Raw genomic sequence first — 16,868 nt, forward strand, 5'->3', positions numbered from 1 at the left:
CGATGCTGTTTTTGAATCAATTTTATGTAATATTTTCACGATAATTCACTTCGATTAACAAAGTCTATAAGAATCTAGTGTTTAGATTTAAATGATTAGATTAACGATATTAATTAATACGATATGTCTTATTTTTTTCATGTTATCATATTTTTTTTTTACATATTATCATACCAACGTAAACGATTCTAAGAATCGTGTATTCTGATTTTAATCGACGTTTCATAATTTAATTTATTTCTGGCCAATAAGATATATTACGTTAGGCTATTACTTGCTAGACAATTACGGTAAACGAATCCGACATTCTAATAATCAAACGCATTTCGCCGATAATCCACGATAGATCGTATTTCGTACGAGAACAGCAAGTATCCTAATATGAAAATAGTCGGATACTTTGACACAAAGCGTCTATCGTAGAAAATGACTCTTCTTTATTCTTCGTGCGTGTACGTACGTACATATAAAAGAAAATAGCAAAGTCTCGTTAGACACGAAGTTTACTCCTGCAATTAGTCTCGTCATCGAGAACGTTATTTATAGAGAGGGATAATCATCGATGCAGACGTTGAAATGCTACGCAGTGCAGGATTAGCGGTACGATATAAAGATGCATCTCTGGCTATCGGAGGCTGATTACTTGGAAGATGATGTAACGAGGGATAGAAACGATTACAAAGACGATGGCAAGATCCTCGCGACGGCGAAACAATGGGATGTTTAATTGAATCGTCCATCTGAGAAAACTCCGACAGCGATTTTCTCAGCAGACTGCGTCGATTATCCTATAGGTGGAAATAGATTCATTTATACTTGGAACGATCCTTTTATCCGATCGAGACGGTCGCCTAAAATCAACTCAAACGAACATCTATAAGAGAACGTCCAATCTATACGAAAGAATCTTTCAATGAACAGGAGGCAATCCCTTGGCGTCGGTTCAGAAAGATGAATTTTCGCTGCTACTAGTTCGAACATAGTTGGTCTCTTGACCCGATAAATTTTTTAAGGAACCAATATCTCGACGGTAAGAAAGAAAATCGCCCAACATCTCTACAATTTGACCACAAACAGATACTTTTTAAATTAGAATCTTAGATATTTGTGAAGAGCAGGAGTGTTTAAAAAGACAGCAATGTCTACACCTGTCATCGAGATTTAACGATATACACCGAATGATGTCACTGTGATATACCGAACATATTGACATTAAAAACATTTACAAACTCGCGATTCACGTTGAATGTTAATGTATAACAGATAATACGTGTATCCACGGTTCACCATCTGTAATCACCTTTATAATAAGAACAAAACGTTCTATAAAATTCGCGAGTGTCTGGGACGAATTTCTTTCTAGCAGATTGTATATTTGCTCGTGTGATAGCGCAAACTTTACATTGCGAGTGCGTTTCGATCAGTCACGCTATACGTCCCATTGACGAGTTTGGTGAACGATGCAACGAGTCCTTTGAAGCAGACAAGCCTCGTTCGATGAACCTCTGCCAAGTCACGTTCTCGGAACAGAATCAGCCACGTGTCGTCGCGAACGGAAGAACTTGCGATCGTCGAACCGTCGCTGTTTCGCTCGATTTTCGATTGCGACGCGAAAGCTTGTTATCATCGACTGTCGGAGACTTCCCGGAAACCGTGAATCCTCGCGATGAATCGCGTTACATCCTATGCTTTGAACGTTCGCAAAAAGCAAATTATATCTTTATTCGCACTTTTAACTGATTCTACAGTTTCTCTGGTCATCGAGTTACAACCATATGTAGCAATTTCATTGCTCTAGCTAGAATGTTTCATGGATATCCATACAGGAAATGTAGAATCATATCGCCTCGACACTTTGTTAGAAAATGTAAACAATTGTGAGAAGTTTGAAGAATTTGGGGGTCTTGAAAAATCTGGGAAACTCGAAAAGTTTGAAAGGTCTGAAGAACCCGAAAACTCCGAAAAGGGCGGGAAGCCAGAAGTTCGAATCTATAGAGTGCGGAAGATCTGAAAAATCTGAGACAGTTGAAAGCTTTGGACAGTTTCAAAAATCAGGCAATTACGGTTATTTGAGACTACGAGAAGATCAGACTTTCGATCAGCCGCTCGAAACGATCAAAAAGCTTTCGCGTTGTATTCGTAGTTTCGTTCTATCGGCGACTAAAAAGATTTACGGTCGTGTTTTACGCTCGCGGTGTCCGCTTGGTCGTTCGCATCCAAGACGTAGAAGAAAGTTTATCTGACGCAAAATAAAGCGACGTTGCGACAGCGGCTCGCCGATAATGGCCCCATGTTGTTGCGAGAAAAACAAGTTGAACGTCCTTTTGGCGATGCGATCTCTCGTTGAAAACAAGCCCGGTTCTTTTCCGTCATCCTGGCCGCGATTGTTTGCAAAAACGTTTCGTTTAGTCGAATCTAAGAAGAAAAAAAGGTAATCAGGCCGCGAAGCCAGTGGAGTGTCGTTTCGTTTTCGCTTTCTCCCTCCCCCTGCTTCGGTTAATTGCGACGCTCGTGTGGAATTAAAACACGTCGCGTGGGCTCGTCACGTTCGAACGCGATTCATCGACGTCGGTTTTTCTCTCGAGTGAATTGCCAATACGCGATACCGGAATCGGCGCCTCGGAGACCTTGTAAACCTAGTTAAACTCGCAACGATCAACGCAACTGAAGAGAAGGTCATTACAAACGAAAATCAACGCGTCGAAGGATACGCGATTAATATTAAAATCGCGCAGGCAGGAAACTCGACGATCGACTGCGATCGAAACGTGTGTCGTCGACTTTTTCGAGGAGGAAGCGATATCGGTCCACCGTTAACGAGGCCTCTCACAGGGATTACACGGCTCTTTTTCTTTCTCCTGGTTTCTTTCCACTCTTCTCTTGTCTCGTCGTTTTCGTTTCATTCGACGTGGTATGACTGGACGCACACGGTGCACTTTGTTTACGGGGAGGAGAACAAAAGGAGAAGGATGATTAACGCGTCGACTGTCAAGGTGTCGGGGAAAAAAGATTTTCAGATACCTTTGTCTCCTTATCGTTCGATCACCGTGTCAAAGACCGACGTTTCGATACTGTGACGACAGTTTCGATCCGCCTATGGAATTCTTGATGAAGTATATTAATCTTTGATAGACAAAACATAGAGCCAAGTTAATCGCGATTGATATATTGATATAATCAAATTAGAAACGCGCGATATTAATAAAAGATATTGATAATATTATTTTACAAAAGTAAATAGCTATATTTGAGGCGAATTGTGAAAATAAAATGTTTCTATTTACGTAGTCACCACCATGCGCGTTTCTTCTTCAAAACATTATATTGCGTTTAAATATTGCTTTGTTCGTTACTCGATCATTGTCTCGCAACTACATCATAAATAGTTCTATGACTGTGTGTTTTATGGTGAGAGACTTCCCGTAAATAACCGAGGGACAGTAACCAAGGATGAAGAAAGTTCAATCGTACAAAACACAACGAAGAAACAGATACAAAGGCAGTACGGATCGGAAGATTGCCGTATACAATTTCCAGGTCCGACGCCAAATCGTCGAACTGAAAGGCTGCAGCGCGGCGGGAAGAACGGCGAGGCGCGGCGGCGGCGCGATCGCGCGCGAGGGTTTGAGAGGGGGTTGGGCGGGAGAGCCTTGGACAGGCTGTCCTTGACTCAGCACAGTTACCCCGGCTCGAAGTGTGACGTCATTCTGCATAACTCGCCTAATTGCATCGTTGCTGCCGCTGCTGCTGCTGCTGCTGCTGCTGCTGCTGCTGCTGCTGCTGCTGCACTCAACTCACCCCGCTCTTCGTTCCCCCTTTCTGCTCCCACCAGCCGCCTCCCGGCTATTCCGTCCCTCGAGCCCCACCACAAAAACCGCGAATCCCTTTCCGTAAGAGCCCACCTCCCTTCCACCTCCCTTCCTACCCTACGAGACCTTCCGATAGCGCTAACTAGTCCGCTCCGTCTGCCTCTTTGTTTTTCTTTTTTTTTTTTTCCTCTCGATCAACCCCTTCTACCTTCGCATGGCCTCACGTCAGTGGTATGCACACCACTCGTCGTCGTACGGTTTTGTTTGAACGTTACGAAACCGTCGTCCAAACTCCATCCTGTTGGCAGACAGAGTTCTTAATTGGAAACGATCTACCTGCGTCCACCTAACTTGGATCGGCCCGGGTGATTAGGTGAGACGGAGGAGGATTGTAAGCGATCATAAGAGGAAACGAGACCTGATTCCACGATGGACCGTGTTTTATGGCCAGACCAGGGTATTCATTTCTGAAATCGAGTTTAAGGGCTAACGATATCACGATATCGTAAATGTGCATTGAGGCGCGGTGATCGTCGTTTTTCTTGCAGGATCGTTTCTGCTTCCTGTCTGACGAGATGAAATCATCCCTTTGAGTCTAACTCAAAGGACGACGTGTATCGTGGAGCGCGCTTGCGTATAAACGATCTCGCGGTCGTTGGAAAGAGTATATAGTGCGGCTTCGATAACTGGATCCTTGGATCAGGGATTTCGGTCTTATTTTCAGACGTCGTGTCGCGTCGTTGAACGCAACAACCGTGACCTTGCACGGATGTCGAAATATACTGTATTTTGCTCTATCGAGCGTCGTCTCGAACGATGCTCTGTCGTGATCGCGTGCGCAGCCACGTGCACGTGCGCGTTGTTTGTGAATTTGGCCAGTCAGCGAATCGCGTGTAGCGTTGTTCGACGCGTGATGATGACACCTAAATTGCGTCGAGACTTGCGTTGCGTCGCGTCACGACGAGTAGAATCAGACGTGCCGAATCGGACCGCGCGTTTCGGAACTTGCTTCGACAGATTCGTAATTTCGATTCTTGCAGTTATATATGAGCGATGCGATTATGCGTTCCTTTTTTTATTATTTTTCTATCGACCTTTTTCAGACTTTTGCGCAGTAACTTCGTAGGTATATTCACTCCACCAAACAGGCGTTAGGTAGACGATGAATAACAGTTAAAATTATCAAATCTGTAAAATTAACAGGTTTCGAAACGCTTATTTTTTAACGCTATGTAATATACCTAATAGCTCTAGAGTTAAATGACGCAAACAGGAATGAGATCGATTATTTAAGACTATTAAGACTTCCGACAAGACTCGACGGTAATACCTCTGCGCAAAAAGACACGATTGGCTTTCCTTGGTCAGCAACTCGGCCAGTATTTTGCGAGTCGATTCTTTTCCAATGATGACCCTGAACCCGCGGCTGTGTGATCCGCGAGGTCATGTCAAAAAAAAATCGAGTATGGTATCGTCCCGACCCTGGATCGACGAAGCCCGGTATGGCACAGGCAAGGCAGCTGGGAACGTGAAAGAAAGAAAGAAAGAAAGAAAGAAAGAAAGGAGTCATCGACTCGCGTTTGACTTGGCCTTCGGTTATTAGCAACGCAAACTGCACGCTGGCCAACTGCAGCTTTTCTGCGTTGCCACTATGTCAGACAAAGCATTCGACTTTGATTCGATGCTTCTGTCTTCCGTTCTTTGTTACTTATATCGAGATAAGAAAATAGAAATGAAATCTCAAGTCTAGATAAACGTGGACCAGGTAAATTTCAGGATAGTGAAACACCGAACGAATTACCTACGAAATGAAAAGAAATTGTCTACGAGTTTCAAATACGCGTTAACCCTACTCGAGCGATCTCCGCTTTAAATCCTCGAATTTAAAATATCTTCTAACGATAGAAAAATACGATTCGGTGGAAAATGACAGAAAAAAACGCAGAGATATCGATCGCAGTGTACTGTACTTTTAATCGCACGCGGATATTTGTTGGCCGCGGATAACCCCGGCTAGCAGAAAGATATTTTCCTCGGTTGTCTCGAGTGGCATCAACGTCGACGTAATTCTTTTTTACATCCGTTGGCGATCGCCCGGTGATTCATCGATCCCAACCCCCGTCGAGTTTTTGTCGCAACAACGCGCGCAAAACGGACGATAGAGAGGAGAGGATCCTGAACAAGAGTACGTCGAGAGACACGATAGTCAAGGGAGAAGAAATAAAGAAAGGAGAGAATCATTGAAATTGCGTTACACGCAGCAGTGTAATCGACAAACGTTACTGACGTCAGACCCGCGCCTGCGCTCGAATATAATTATCTTTATTACATCTCCTTTCCGAGGACACAATCAGCGTGCCGCGCCGAGCCGCACCGAGCCGCACCGCGCGCGGTGGCGTGCGTAGCAGCTCGACGGCCACTCGATTCCGATCGAACGGCGTATTCGTGAAAAAATGTTCAAGGACGAGGCTATGTGTGCACCACTCATCGGCTGGTGAGATGCTAACAATAAGTGCAACGCGTCTCGCGATGACGGTGCACGCGAACCAGTCGATCTTTCTCTGTCGCGCGAAAACTCTATGCCAAACAGATGGGAAGAGTGTTTACAGGAGGTGCTTGTTACGCTTGTAGAACGAGCCCATCATTATCGATTCAGCGACGCAATCTGCAACTTTGTTTTCCAAGTATTGGAACACCTAATAGAAGAAAAATTAGGAACTTGAATCATCGTCGTTCGTGGACCACGATTAAAGAAATAGAATCTAAAGAGATTCGTCGGACAGAGGGTTCCATCTATTTCAACGTATTCCAATGTCAACGCACGATCGTTTATTCGTTGTTTTCCTATAACTCTTGGAAACAATTCCTGACAAACTTTGTTGTATATTTTAGACCGTTATCTTGCACGAATCTAAAATTTCCTGACAATCTGGGTCAATTGTCGCGTTTCGTGCGAGACGTACGAACAAGAATATACATCCTTAGAAGGGGGTGAAAGAAGGGTCACATACAAATTTGGAAGTATCCGAGAATAAACGACTTAGTTTATTTTGGAAAATTTAGATCTCCAATCGGTGATTCCAAAAACACGTCCGAATGACGCAACGTCGTAGCCTGAGACCAAAACGGTCGATCGCTACGTATAAATATTTTCTGTGCAGCGTGTTTTCCTCGGTGTCGATCGCCTTTCGAAGAATTCCGGTGGAATCGGTCGTTTCGAGGACAAAACGCGCCAGGATCGGATCATCGGTCTGCGGGCAGGAGGAGCGAACGCATAGAGGAAAGGGAAGAAGTGGACGGACTCAATAGGTGACCTTGACGGGCAGAGAGTCCTTTAAGAGCCAAATGGTCAACGTTCCAGGGACCTTCGAAGTCTCGTAGTCACGGACGGCCAAACTGCAGTCGAGCCAGACGCTCCCAATAAAGCTCGCTCGCATCTGCCTCCACGGTGCACCAGCCCCGCTCCGTCTTCCTTTCTCTCCAGCCGATTACCCTCTTCGTCGTTCTTCGAACCGAGTCCTCCTGCTTCTTCCCCGCAACGCGATCCTTCTCTGTCTTTTTCTATGCTGACGAAACTAAATCTGGCCGTTTCGCGAACCGAGGAATTTCTCTTCGATTCCACGGCCAAGAGCTTTCCCTCTGATCGACGTATAATTTGGTTCAAAGAAGAACGGAACCTTCGGGGATCCTTGAGCGCTCGTAACCAGTCCCCATACGCGGTGCAACCGAGAATACATTCGTCTCTAAGCTGACTTTGATTTAACGTAGCAGATGTTACATCGGAAAGGATAATTCGGTTCATTGGGTTTCGCATAAATATATATATATATGCAATAAAATGTAAAAATTCCGATACCGATATTCTCTTGGAATGTTGCGAAAGACGAGGTCGCATCGAGAAGCGAGAAGACGATCTAATCTCGCTCAACAGCTGTCCCGCGTCGCTCTCCGGCGCTTTTTGCATTATTCCGTCGCGAAGGAAAGTAATACGAGTCGACAGTAGAGATTTACGCAGCTTTTAGATCTGTTGATATCGAGCAAAGTTTTAGAATCTTTGAAGAAGATTAACGAGTCTCGTGGCAAAAACGAATGGCGCACTTGGCGGATCTAGCTGCGTCATCGAGCACGCTCGAGCGAAAAACCGCGCGACTTCGCGCTAACGAGGATCGATTCGATCGTTGCACCGTCGAAGACGAGCTAATTAAGCGCGGTTCGTTTGCAAGCCCCGTAATCGTTACGCAAGAATAGCTTTCTAAGACGTACGCCGAAGCGTAGCGTGAGTTCGATTTCGCGATCGAAAGACAGGGCTCGCGAAGGGGCATATTCGATTATGCGCGCGCGGCCGCGTTTCCGCTTGCATTTTCTTTGTTACCACGCACAACAGCCGTGCACGCAATAAGTCCTGTCACGTAAGTAGCGACTAAACGGCGAAGGTGAGAAGACAATGCGATCGTGTGATCGTTGATCGTCACGCTAACGCGTAAACGTTCTAAGGATGCGCGATTTTGCGAAACGTAACCGGTTCATCGTCCAAGAATCACAAAGGAGTAGGACGGAAACGAATCATTCGAATAAAAGAGTCGCGATGCTCGAATCTGCATTCAGCAGATTTGAATAACGAACGTTGTGTTCGAAATACAGGATGAGAAAAAGAGGGAAAGCGTCTGGCATACATAACGTCGGCTAATTAATTTAATTGCACTTAAAATGCGGATACACGTCCTCGGAGGAGGGCGAGTAATTATGATAATAACGTTTTATCGCTTCGCTCCGGGAAGTGTCACCCAAGCGGATTATTAATTCCGTTATACAACTCCCTTGGCCAACGGCCGAATTTAATTCGTCGTTTGGCAAACCGAACGATTCAACGCGCGCACGAGCGCGTGCTGACATGCGTGACTCGGGAATTGTCATTCGAATTTCCAACAACCTTCGTCGATGTTGCGATTAAAAATCATTAAACGGTCGTTCGTGTCGAACAAAGAGAATCTCGCTCAAAATGTCCACGAATATTAAACACGTTAATGTTTTTATCGGCGAAATTAACAAAACGATTGCATTGAATATGAAATACTGGTATTTCTCCTGCGTACAAGTAATCGTTCTTCCCGATGTTACTTGGTAACATCGTGGCAATTACATGTCTGTTTATCGCAATGTTTTAACGGTTTCATAATTTACAATGTCCGATTTAGTACTTTGTGATCGTACAATCGATTCGATTACGAAAGAATTCTAAATTAATCATTTTCCAAATTGAAACGTTATAAATTCCCCGAGTGTATACTTTAAACGTTCTAAACTGCCCGAACACTCTGAAAATCCGGCAAGTCTAAAAAGTTTTCTACGACTGAAACGCCCAAAAAATTTAACAAGCCTAAAAAGTTTACCTTGTCCGAAACCTCTGGTAGCTTTAAAAGATCTAAAAGACTTAAAAGGTTTGAAAAGTTTTTACCTACTTGGATAAAAGTTAGATAAAGATTATTATCTCTTTGTTTATTTACAGGCTACCACGCTATAGTACACATCGATCGTTACGATAGAGGAAAAAGTTTATCTCGAAAGAGCAGAAAATTAACTGCGTCAGGAGATGTAGGACGAACAGAAAAAGTTAATTTCTTCGCAGTAACGATTCGCGCTTGCGATCGACCTATTAGTACAGTTATGTCGATCATACGAGGTGCGGTGTAATTCCTGTTTTAGAAAAGGACGGAGTCTAATCGGCGGCCGAGATATACATAGATGAAATTGCGACGAAATATCGGGCTTATTTATAATTCCATTAAGCATTTTATGAGCAAAAAGTATATCTAGCATTAGAGGACGACGTTCAAACGTCTAAGATTGAAAAATAATTAGAGTCTTCCACATGGGATAACCAGAAACGCGAGCAGTTGAGCGTAGAAATCTATGCTGAATACCTTCAATCATATTAACAAGATAGCGATGATAAAGCGACCAGATAATAGATCGGTACTCGAAATGAGGCCTGACCAGCGCACGATATAGCAATCTAAAAGTATTAGTTTTCTTGCTAAACTTGGACGTTCTATAAATGAAAGCAAAGGTCTTGAAAGCAGCGCTGGTAATTTTGTTAATGTGCGACGTGAAAGACAGATCGAAGTTTTTAAGGCTTGAAATGTCTGAGAAATCTTTAATCTCTGGAAATGCCGAAAAACTTGAAAGATGTGAAGCGTTTGAAGGCTTTGAAGGATTGGATGAAAGGAGGATTAAAAATTTCCAAAGTATCTGAAAAAAGTATCTAAAAATTTCGTTGGATATAGCAACGCCGAGACTGTGAAGACCTCGGAGATTCCTAGAACCGCAGAAATATTCAAGGAAACGTCTGGAGAGTGCGCGTCGAGTCGACAGGCATCGAAACGAGACGACGAAACTGTCGAGGCCTGACCCTGGATTTTTAAACGTCGCCCGTTCATCCCGTGGCGAACGATCCCAGTGCGTTCCGGAGATAAAGCCATTAATTTCGCGGGCACAGAAGCAGCGTGCCGCGTCGCGGGATACAAGCACAGGGGAATAACGTGATACATAGGTGCTAGTAGCGACGGAACGATGTCTCGGCGTGGCCGGTCGCCTTAACGTTTTACGATTTACCGACTGCAAAATAAAGTACACCAGCGAGGCAAGCAAGCATGTCGCTAATGTCAAAGCACAAGAATTAACGGCTTCCCTGCCCGCTCGGATACAGGGTACACCTTCGTTCGCGTTCGGGCTTAACGCGCTTAAAGGCCCACGCACACTGCGCGTTACCCTCGTCCGCTCTACGGTGATTCGTCGACCAGACCCATCATCCGCTTTGTGGACCAGTCGATGACGTAACGGTCCTTCAACGGTGCAACAGCTATTTCTTTCTATAGTTGAAATTTGTTCGTCTGAGCTTTCGATATAGACGGAAGTAAAGGGTCGACCAGGCAGGTTAATCCGTAAGTTGAACCAAAAATTGATTCGAAGATCGATCTCTCGACGATGAGACAATTGCGTTGCATGAGATTTATTCGTCCCACTTTTCGAAATAGACAACGATAAGAGACTTTTCGTTAATCAAGAATCGATTTGTCGACACGAATCAAAGGAGTTTCAGCTTTCAGACGGCAGCGAACTGTTGAGAAACAGAACGCTGGTCAGGACCGTAAATTAAGCATTACGAAACAATGACGACGTTACGAATATTTTATTTTCAATTCCTGGAACTAACGATTATTTGTGCCATCTCTTTCTCGGTTTGATTTCTCAAAGGCTGATACACGATTCCCCAAGATTCGATTCTCGGAAGTTTGAAAAATAGAAACTTCAAAGGGGTCTTTCAAACTGTCCCCAACCAATCAATTTTAATTGCTCCAGTTACTCAAACGAATTAACAAATGCGTAGGCGTGTGCGGCGAAAGTATCGATCGACACGAGCAAACAGCACAGCTATTGAAATGGAAAAATGGTTGGCACGTTTATCGGCGGGTCGTTCGGGCCCGTGGAATATCTTCATTCAACTGTGCGGAGGCCTTAATTCCGCGGCGAGATCCGGCATTACGACGGATATGTTACGACACTCGGCCGGTCGTATCTTTGACTGTCAGGGAAGCTGACGCGATACGTTCGCCGCGTAATGACCGCGAAAAAATTCGTTTATTACACCGATAGACCGTTGTGCAAGACAATCTAATCCGTTGCAATAATCTCTGCAGACATTTAGCTAACCTTTTCTTTACAAGTTACGAAACGCCGCGCCGCGAGTCGAAATACGCCGCGCGGTGCGTCGAGCTCTCTGAACGCGAACGATATTGCTTCATCACATTGCCGCGGTTATTGTTATTATTTACAATTACGCGGTGAACTAGTGCTCGTATCGACGACTCGGATAATTGGTTGCCCGTACAACCTTATTGCTCGCTCGCCTAACGCGATAACGTGAATGAGAAGTCCGTTTTTCATAGGAAACAGAGAAAGAGAGAAAGAAAAAAGAGAGAATGGAGAATCGAAGGGATCGTAACAGAAAGCGGTCCTCGTCGATCTTTACTTTTTCTTCCAAAGGAAAAGACACATCGATGCCCTGAAGTTTCGTTCGAAAAATCGGAGAAAAGTATCCGACTTTTTTAAACGAAACATTCGACGTATTGTATAATACTGCGGATGTTACATGTATATGTTACATATGATATTATGTTATATATATTTTTTCTTGTTTGTAGTAATTACCAGCCTAATTACTTTTTTAGTCGCGAACCCATCAATTGCGCGAACAAATTCGAGAAGGGGGCGCACGTGGAACGCATTGCGTGAAATTTCGGGAAAAATGTCGGATCGGCCGGAAGTGACGCAGGCAGCAAAGAGTTAAGTTTAGGCGGGTGCAACGGACTTTCGATTTGAAATTCGAGATTTCGAAGGCAGGGATTGGAGCTACGTCGCCGCTGGAGACGAAAATAAAAGACTTGGAAAGTCGTATTTCAAATTTCCTTGCGCGGGATCGCAGTTTTACCGTGGCGAATCGCATTGGCCCTTAAACGCCACGAACTGGTCGATGACGAGCAAACGTTCCCCGCTCGATCGATTTTTCGGCCTGGCACCGATAAGTCGAGCGATAAGCCGAATTTACACTGTTTCACTTTAGAGGAACACGGCGGTTCATAAACGCTGCTCTCATCCGCCAGTGAAACGATCGAGTATTATCTGGTCACACTTCTATCAACCTGATAACCAGCGATTTCTGAATGATTTTTCTGTACACGTTCAGGAATTGTAGCGAGTTCTCGTATTCGTTCACAAGATGTGTACTGTGCTATCTGCCCTACTCTGTAAAATATATGTAATCTGTAAACAAATAGCCCAATGAGGTCGCCGCTCGGTATAATCTATTCGACAACTTTTATATCTCAGTACCGAATAAGATGTAATGTCGGAAATTCTTTTGACATCAAACAAAGGACAGCGTCGTGTTAACTAGCTCAGACTTTATTGCGTTAACCAACCGTCAGGTATTTTTGTCGTTTCCTGCATTCCTTGTTCTTGATTTCGTAAAATCAATCGGTATTACGTATATTCATAAATATTAAGACGCTTAAGGGAAATAAAGCATCTAAACTGCAGATTATCGAGCTGCGCGAGTGAACACTAATCACAAAGCAATTACAGCGAAACACGTCAGTTCGGTTTAGTTTGAGGATCGATTCGAAGTGCCCAGAATTCTCGAGTAGCCGTGAACAAAAGGATCCATCATGAACTATACAACGAGCGTACTTACCAGAGGCGCCAAGGAAAATTTAACGGTTCAAACCATCGTTTTTCGACTTTGTATCCAAGCGAAAAAGACTACCAGAGACAGGCACAGGAGAGGTAAAGAGGGTGGTTCGAAGCCGACAACGCGCGATATTTTCGGGTCGGCCGTGGCTAAAAACGCGCGGCGAATTTCGCCCCGGTCCGGCGCGGCATGGCGCGGCGGCGAGTCGCGCGGCCGCAACGCCGCGTTTCGGCTTCGCACCGCTCTTCTCCGCTCGCGCCGGTTCAACGAGGGTCATTCCTGAGTCATAGACCGGACGAGCCGGGCCAACGAGCTCTCCGCAGCCCCGGCCTCGGAAACATCGCGGTTTCTCCGTCTCTCTTCCTCTCTCCTCCGCCTTCCAGAAATTTCGATGACGAATTCCCCAGGCCGGCGACCAGCCACTCCTCCGCGTGTTCCTTCGCGTGCCGGAGCCGTGAACTTGAAACCGGCCCACGGGGAAACAGGGATTACGATTTCGACCTTCAACCAACCGCGACGCCGCGTCGCGCCGCGCCGCTAGAAATATTCGCCACCTTCGTCGAATCGCTGGCCCTTGCATCAGTTCGGCTTCGTTTCAATACGCGGAGATGTTGGCTGCGTTTAGGCTACGAAGCAGTTGCTGCGATAAGGATGCAGCTCCACATTCCACTAATTTGAATAAATCATCGAAAACCAAGTCAAAGTCGATCGAAATCAAATTATTCTGTAAATGGCTATTAAAAATGGCTATTCTATTAAAAATAAATTTATAGTCAATCAATATTTGTAGCAATAAACTTTTGCAAGTTTAAATATGAAACATACGATTCCTATCCTTCTCTTGGGATATATATAATATTAGAGCTGTTTTCTTATTGCTGCATGCCTTTTATTTGGTGACTGGCTAATGGTTGTAATAGCTTGGGTAAATGGGGTGTGATGGAGATAGAAATAAAGAATTGAGCATCGTTAGAACTTTTTTAACATAGTGTAGGAATTCCGCGGTACGTAATTAAATCCATAATTGAAGAACTTTAATTCTTTAGAGGTTTCACCAACCTGGCAATCTCACAACATCGGATTTTAATAAGTAAAATTAGTAAATAATCCGAGAGAGTCTGTAATAATTACGTACAAGTAACGTATAGTTTGCAGTAAGACGATAACGTAACATGTGGTGTGTAGATGTTTATAAATTTCCAAATTTTATACCGATCCTTCTATGATGCATGGGGATTTCGATCTTCGAGGTATCTAAAACTTTGTAGCCTTATCGAACTGAAAATGTCTGAAAAGCTGGAAGGTGGCGAAAGATCGATACATCTCTTGGATATCGCGAGTCGAATACTCGGAGCTACGTAAATTCCATTGTAAATACAACAAACCTCTGTCCCCATCGAACGACCCGAGGATCTTTAAATGTCAAGCGATCGCCCTCGTCACTTGCGCTGCAGCCATTTCGAAAACAACGCGAAAGATCTCAAACGTTGGAAAGCGAGGCATCGATCGCGGCTCTTGGTACAAAGAGCAAGATCTGCATCGGGCGGACCGAGAGTCGAATAATCGTTCTATTTCGAGGTCCTACGCTGGAAACGTGAGTCGGTGACCCGGTGAAGAGCCTCGTTCCCGGTCACATTGCCGCAACGTGACGGAACCTCGATTTCGGCGTTCGCCTGCGTCATCGCGATGCGTCGTGAAACACGTTCGCCTAATCCTCGCGGAAAAACACCTCTCTCCAAACAGCTCACGTTGCAGTTTCAGCAATTTCGTCGAGTTCAGCCGATTTCTTCTCCCAATAAAAAATCAGTGACCGTAACGGAACGAAAAGGAAACGAGAGGAAAGGGAGAACGAAAAAGAGAGTGGAAGAAGAAGATGGAGGAGGAGGGTCGCTGCCGTTTCTTCCCTCTTTCTTCCAGTTCCAACGCATTCCTTCCCTCCCGTTTCTTCCCCGGTGCGTAACCTTCAGCCGTGTATTTTTTTCGAGGGCATCGGTCGTGAGCGACGAGAAGCATCGGTGCAACGAGGCAAGGGGAGAAGGTTACGCACGTGCAACTTTTCGCTGTATTATGCTCGCTGTGCCGATGATGCGGCCGCATTTTAATGAGCCTCTTTCGCGATGCGTTCGGCTATTTATACACGTCCCGCGGGACGTTTTTGGTCGCTCGTTGCGCTCCAAACATAGTGCATGTATGTACTACGCTTACGATTGTTTCGACTAGCGAGATTTCTAGCAGACTAGTTTCTGAAATACAGAACTCGATCCAGTTTAAATGCAGTGGCTCGCGAAAATACTCGAACATTTGTACGTCGCGTGTATTATACGAAATATTTTGAAATTTCAGTGGATGTGCAACGAGACCCGACTATCGCGATCATATTGTTGAAATTTAAAAGAAATCCAGATTTACACATATATATGCAGGAATTACAAGCTATTCAATACCAGTACGTATAGATATTTCGCAGATATTATAAAAATCTTTAACGCTTATTCGTGCTGTGTACTAATTTTTGTTTAATTTCAACGTTTCAAACGTTTCGTACAGCGCGCAAAATATATACACAAAAGTTTCCTATGGTGAGAGTTCAAATACTTTTAGCGAGCCGCTGTACGAACATTGTAAACACCTTGCCATAAACAGCTCTTGAATTTTAAATCAGTCGTGACTTCCAGCTCCGTAAACATGGATCACGTAATATTCCAAAATCCATTAGAAGAACCATTCCCATCGCATTCCACTGTCCGAAAATTCGACGCGCCGAGTCTCCAAATTCCGCGAGAAAAATGGGTCAAGATCCAAGGGGGCGAGGATGGAGGGTGAAAGGCTAGCGGGGCCAAGGGCGGGAAAAAAGGAGCATCTCCCTGTAAATACAGACGGAGAGCGAATCTAGTCGAAGGAAAGAACTGGAGGAAGATGGACTTGGCGGCAAGTCGAGGCAGTGTCGAGGGGAGAGAGCGTGGCACGGCGAAAACCGTGAGGGAAAAGAGAGGAGGCGAGGCGAAGAGCGATGCAGCGGAGCAGGAAGGTGGCGAGCGAGGTGGGGTTAGAATCGCGAGGATGGAGCGTAACGTGCATCGGGGGGCGGGAGGGGCGCGGAGGCGGCGGCGGCGCGACGGCAACCGCCGCTCTGCCTTGAACCTCGCACGGTGCATTGCCCGTCGCTCAAGGGCGTCCGCCGCCCGACCCCTCCCACCGCGTCGACGCCCCACTACTCGCACCCCACCGCCCGACGTCGACAAGCTCGATCGCTGCACTAGTAGTCACCGCCTCCGCCGCCTCCGTTTCTGCTTTCGCCGCGGTCTTCGTCCCCGAAACCGGGGACAAGCCGCCTCTCTGTGCGTTCGTCCGGGTCGCGAGTTGGTCTTTGAGAAAGCTGAAGGAGGGTGGTTTCTCTAGGCTTGATAGGATGCTCGATGCGTTGAGAAGGAAGGTTTTCTTTGATGGATGATACGGAGGGTGGAAGTTGCCTGGCCGGTCTGATGGGTTATCGGGTTGTTGGGTTTCTGGGTTTGTCGGATTTGCTAGGTGAGAAAGAATTCGATAGGTTAGGGGTAAGATGGCTAGATTTATTACAGGCATAATACATCTCTTCTAAGGGAGAAATCTTTTTTTAGAAATGTAAATATGTTTAAAACTGTTCGCTTCAACTCACGAAGATACAGTTCGCTACTTAGATAATGCAAGGTGAATTTACTATTTCCACGCATGTAATTATTTCCAATCGAATCGAGACAGTTTCATACTACCTTTCGTCTTATTATCCACAAAAACAGAACACCTAGTCCCAACTACGACTTCAAGATTTTATG

At 45.1% G+C, this 16,868-nt stretch overlaps 1 protein-coding gene across 3 annotated transcripts in view; it reads right to left on the minus strand.

The window, feature by feature from the left end:
- LOC139996156 (caveolin-3) overlaps positions 1-16,868 on the minus strand; it is a 162,539-nt gene that overhangs the window by 77,549 nt on the left and 68,122 nt on the right. The window contains exon 1 of one of the 3 annotated variants that reach the window (XM_072020321.1): positions 13,060-13,180. The exons of the other annotated variants lie outside the window; for them this stretch is intronic. The gene's annotated coding sequence lies outside the window, so the exon portion shown is untranslated. Of the gene's footprint in view, positions 1-13,059; positions 13,181-16,868 lie in introns of those variants that run through there. 3 annotated transcript variants of the gene reach the window in all.

The sequence above is a fragment of the Bombus fervidus genome, chromosome 17 (assembly GCF_041682495.2).
Source record: "Bombus fervidus isolate BK054 chromosome 17, iyBomFerv1, whole genome shotgun sequence".
Lineage (NCBI taxonomy): Eukaryota > Metazoa > Arthropoda > Insecta > Hymenoptera > Apidae > Bombus > Bombus fervidus.